The sequence below is a fragment of the Myotis davidii genome, unplaced genomic scaffold (assembly GCF_000327345.1).
Source record: "Myotis davidii unplaced genomic scaffold, ASM32734v1 scaffold1171, whole genome shotgun sequence".
Taxonomy (NCBI): domain Eukaryota; kingdom Metazoa; phylum Chordata; class Mammalia; order Chiroptera; family Vespertilionidae; genus Myotis; species Myotis davidii.
Window position 1 is genome coordinate 147,114 of NW_006283013.1, and position 5,900 is coordinate 153,013.

Consider the following 5,900-nt stretch of genomic DNA (forward strand, 5'->3'; position numbering starts at 1 on the left):
CTACACTGTGCTACCTGCAGAAGGTATAAATTCTTTCAGATTTGATTTTAAATAAAAGAAGACAATGCAAACATAAATACAAAATGGTAAAAGAATTTATATAGCTGTAACTGGTTTGGCTCAGTGGATAGAGCATCGGCCTTCGAACTGAAGAGTCCCAGGTTCAATTCCAGTCAAGGGCATGTACCTTGGTTGTGGGCACATCCCCAGTAGGGAGTGTGCAGGAGGCAGCTGATGAATGTTTCTCTGTCATCGATGTTTCTAACTCTCTATCCCTCTTCCTTCCTCTCTGTAAAAAATCAATAAAATATATTTTAAAAAAAAGAATTTATATAAGGCAAAAGCTGAATTCAAAATGAAGAGCAGGATAATTCCATTGCCAGGGCCTAAAGAAAACCTCAATGTCCTGAATCCAGTGCCATGCCCAAGTAAACTTTCACCAAATCTGACTACACACACACCCACACACACACACACACACACACACACACACACACACACACACACGTTATATGCAAATAACTACAATGGGTTTTGTTTTTAACTGCTAATATTTAAAGTGCTCGGTACTTCTTAATTATTCAATAAATATTTCACTTGATGTGATTTGATGATCATCTGACATTTCATTCCTTTATCAGAAGGCTCCACATAGAATTTTAAGGTGTCTTTACTGCAGAGGAATTTAAAACTAGAATTTTTATTTTGTGCTTATCACATTTAATGATAATAATCACCTTCAACCCATCAAAGTAATTTCATATCCAAGCAAGAGACAGCTCTTCTCTTGAAATTCTTACAAATTTGTTGTGAAACAATTGCATTGACTAAGCAATTAACAAGTAACAGGGCTGAGATTGCAACCGTGGCATAAACAACAAAGCGATTTAAAGTGACAGAACTGTCAGGTGAGTGAATCTCACTTGACAGTCTTACCCGGTTTTAATACCTCACTATTTGCGTTCTGGGAATAATGTAAATGAAGCATGAGAATAGGTTTGTTGAATTTTTTTTGCATACTTATTCATGTCATAGCTAGTCATTATGCTGAAGAATTTTAAAAGGTTACAATGAAATGATGTTTACCTTGGCTTGTACTTGTGAAAGTGTGGTGTATAACATGCAAGCTAGGGTTCAGGTACAGAATACAAGCTCTTCTCTTTCAAAACAAGCTCTTAGGCTGTGGAATGAATGTCATGATCCATACATGATTTTTTAATGCTGTGAGCCTATTTTTGAGAGAGAGAGAGAGAGAGAGAGAAGGCTACAGTTTTGACATTCATTTACTGAAAATATAGAAAACAATCTTACCCAGTGTATGGGCTTCACATTGACATGTGTCACAAGACTCACAGGAAAAACTGCTTCCTCTTGGGTGACATTTAATGTGCTCACTGGAAAGTTTATCCTAACTGCACTGTAGATGCAATTTTTTAAAAAACCCACTAAGCATACATTCCTAGTTGCACACACACTTTGTCCACAAGCAAACTTTGTTTCCAAAAACAAATCTGGCCAAACTAAAAACAGACTTTAACTATATTTCCATGCCACTAAAAGAGATAAAAATTTCTAAGATGATACAATATAAAATTTTCTGCAGACAAGGCAATGCAAGTGTTCTGGTCTTCTTTTTTCTGCTCCTAAAAATGTAAATTAATGTCCTCATTGAGTCATTTCCCAAGGGACGGGAGCACACCTATTGCAAACATTGATCACATTGGTATCACTCACCTCAATGAACAGGAATCATTGACTGGTCCGTGCCTCAGGCATAATTTTGTGCAACCAAATACTTTCTCCTGAATTCTTCATTTTAAGAAGTAACCAAAAATATGTATTATGCACTTGGGCAGAAACAGAAGTTCACAAAGAGAGGAACAAGGTTGTAGGCAAAAGCCACTTTTTCTCTCTGCCTGGGAAGTTGTTTGCCCCTTGGGTGTGTACGAAAAATCCATAAAAGTTTTTGGTAACACAGTTGGTAGCTTATATTTAAGGAATTGTGGTCCTAGGAGCTGCACTCTAGTTCATGGAACATGTGTCACTTCTGTTATCCATTGAAAAGGAAGCTGTTTCTGTGAGTTTATGTCTACTATTTGACACATATCTGACTCTTCAGATAAAAACATTAAAATACAATAGTCTTGTTTTTCTTTTTTAACTTTAATTTCTTTATTGATTAAGGTATTACATATGTGTCCTTATCCCCCATTCCCCCCCCCCCAACCCTCCACTCATGCCTTCAGCCCCCTGTTGTCTGTGTCCATTGGTTAGGCTTATATGCATGCATACAAGTACTTTTGGTGGCATGATCAGACCATCAAACCTCAGAGGGAAGGTAGGGGAGGGTGGGGGTAAGGGGGAAAGTCTTTTCCTTGAATAAATTTAGTTGAAAGACTCTCCAAGGTAGAGTTAGTCAGTCTCCATGCTTTTCAACATGTACATCACTTATCACATTTTCAAAATACCTTTTTCCCTTCAATAAAAAATAAACTCCAACAAGAAAGAAAATAGGGCTATAGAAGTTCTTCTGGCTTTATCACCAAAGTCTCTTCCCTCTGGAATAGCAAGACTAGAAAACAGAACACTTCAAGTGAGTAAAGAAATATATGTTTAAAAAACCACAACACAACAGTCAGAATTTTGGTCATTGCAATTGATAACTCCTCCATAGAAAGCTGACTATGTTCTCCTTGCAAAGCAGATCCTGAGATTCTCAGAATACATGATCATGATCCAGCAGTTTCCTGTGGGCAATCCATAGGATTGCTTTGGAATATAAATAAAAAACAAAAGCCTGTCTGTAGATACTTATGCAAGCCCAGATATGAATAAGAAAGAAGTTATAAACTGAACTTTCTTCTCACAAAACAAACCCATGTTGTAAAAGAAACCAGCTATATAGGTAAGGATATTTATTAAGATTATCAGCATTTTTAGTACCAGATCATTCATCAGAAAAATTTCTCACAGAGATCAATGATAATGTTCTGGAAATATCAGAGCAGGGACCAATGTCGTCCACATCCCAAAGAAGTCACAGAGATATAGATAACTCAGATTGTGAAATTTTTCCTAACATTATCATCATTCCTTTTTATTTTGTTAAGGTGTAGGTGAGTGAATAACTCATGCAAAAAAAAACCCATAATATTTAAGTGTCTAGAAAGGAAAACTACATCTTTTCCCAGCAAGTAACTTCATATAATTGATTCTTCTCTCTCTATTACCAATAAGAATACAATATATGAACATTGAACTGAACTGAACACACTATCCCAGGGATAGTTTGAAGATAGCTATCTACTAGTGCAAGCAGCTCAAATTGCTACATGTGATATTTTTCTATGAGGAATATTCCTGCTAAAAAAAGCTGTGGTAATGTATTGGTTAAGAGACACACTCTTACTCTCCCATAGGTATAATTACTGCAACTGCTAAAATATGAGAGTGACAACCTCTAGTGGGAGAATCAAACTCATTATTTTTATCAGTCAATAAAGCATAAAAATATTATCCATAATTTAGATGTCAGAATATGCACGAATATATTTCAACAAATGTATTTCAAATAATAATAAGCAGAATTTAACTCAAACAAGGACTTGAATAACAAATACCAGTGCCTGTTCTGAAGAAAACATTTTAGCAGCCTATGCTCAAGGATTGGCATGGTTGGAAATTCTTGTGACAATTAAATCTGAGAGGCTTTAGCACTTGTTCTTCACAGATATCAACAACTTTGGAAATACAAAATGGGAGAATGCAATCTTCAAATTAACTAATATTTAAGAAAAGTATTCAATGATGGCTATGAGAGTAGCAATTAGAACAGCAAACTTAAGTTTCTGGGTATCATGATCTTGAATATTTGGGTATTTAATGTTTGCGTCTTGTCCTTGAAGAAGAAATATGCAAAGACAGCATCTTATTTGTATTTTTATTTTAAAAAATATGTTTTATTGATTTTTCTAGAGAGAGAAAGGGAGAGTAATAGAGAGAGATAGAAAGATTGATAAGAGAGAAACATCATCAATCAGCTGCTTCCTGCACATCCCCTACTGGAGATTAAGTCAGCAATCCAGGTATGTGTCCTGACCAGAATCAAATCTGTGACCTCTTGATTCCTGGGTCAAAGCTCAACCGCTGAACCACGCCAGCTGAGTGTATACACATGCTGTGCATGTGTATTTGATAAACAGATATCATTGGTGAAAATGATTGAAGAATTTAGGAGTTGGAGAAGTTTGCCTTTACTACCTCCTCTTTCCCCTGTGACCTCTAAAACTTTCAAAGGTCCAAGGGCTTTCTGAATACTCACATCTTATTGGGTAGAAAAAAAACATCAAATGCATGATTTCATTTTCATTAACAATATGGATTAAGTAATGCGTTCTAGGATATTTTTAAGGAATTCTTCAGGAAGAGAGAAGACAGAATAAAGGAGTAAGTTGTGCATGGCAGAATTTTAAATACCAACAGGAGAAAGTTGGATAGATGAATAACCCAAAGGTTCACCAGACAAGAGAAAAGTTTCTTCTGGTTATGTGTAGGATTTGAATCCAAATGCATGTTCCTTTTAGTTGGAAATAGTATCTAACAAAAAGGATCTCTCTCATAACGTGGTTTCTAGGCCCTTTCTTGAGTTATTAATGTGTTAGACAATGAAGAGTTAATATGAATGTGGACAGTAAGAAGCATTTCATTCATTCAATTTGTTATTCATTTAATAAATACTTTAGTGTCTGTTATGCTTGATGGTTGTTGTTTTTTTTGCTTAGTGATTCTAGTTTAGGGGATAATTTTTCCCCCAGGGGCATGATGGGAGGACATGAACTAAAACAACAGTGGGTATTGAGAGGGAGCCTGGGAAACATGCAAGCATAGAGCATTCTGGTGATGAGTTGCACAGATGCCCACTACAATGCAGGACAGACTCCCACAACAAAGAATTATCCAGACCCAGATGTCAGTAGTGCTGCTGTTAGAAGCTATGCTCTGGGGATGTGATGGTAAAGAAGATGAGTAATTGTTTCTATATTTGTTATCTACCACTATATTTATAATAAAATAGTTTAAAAGATTGTCTAGCTGCCATCTTATAGCCTATGGAAATCCAAAATTGGTAGGTGTATAAATACTTGACTTAATAGAAAGTTAAAGAAACTGTCAGTATTGATCACCTGTTTTGGCCAAATGCTACACAATGTATTATAGTATGAGGCAAATTCATACTTCCTGCAGTGCAGTGTATACATTTCTTTCTAACTGGATCAGCACCTTTTAAGGTCATCATGGCAGAGTCCTTATGAAATGACAATCCCGGCATCCTACATGGGCAATTGTTTTTTACATTTTTTTCCAACCTTGTATATTAGGGCCTGACTCTAGCTCATTTTTTCCAGCTACCTTCTACACAATTGTTGGCCATATCCTTCCAAAATATAAAGATGTTGCCCATGTCCTTCTTAATGTCAAAGGACTCCCACCAACCTTAATTGCCCACCAAGCTTTACCCTCTGTTTTCATGATCATTCCCTAAAGGAAACCTAAATCCACACAACTTGCCTTTGACATCAGCTCAATACATTTCTTTTGTTTCCTTGTAAGAGATCCAGTGCACCTTCTGCCAGTCATCATGGGTCAAAGCTCTTCACTAGAACATGGAAAAAAGGACAGGAAGGGAAGCCACAGACAGAATGCACTTAACTGGAGATGTGGTAAAATTCTCATCAGCATGGTTCTCAGAACATGTGAATAGATGATGGAGAATATGTCATTTCTAAATAGATTGATGATTAGTAGATGATAGATAGATAGATAGATAATTTTATCAGATCATTTTTATATTTGTGGAGACATGAACTCATTAGGGATAATGAATACATTAGATGCTCAAT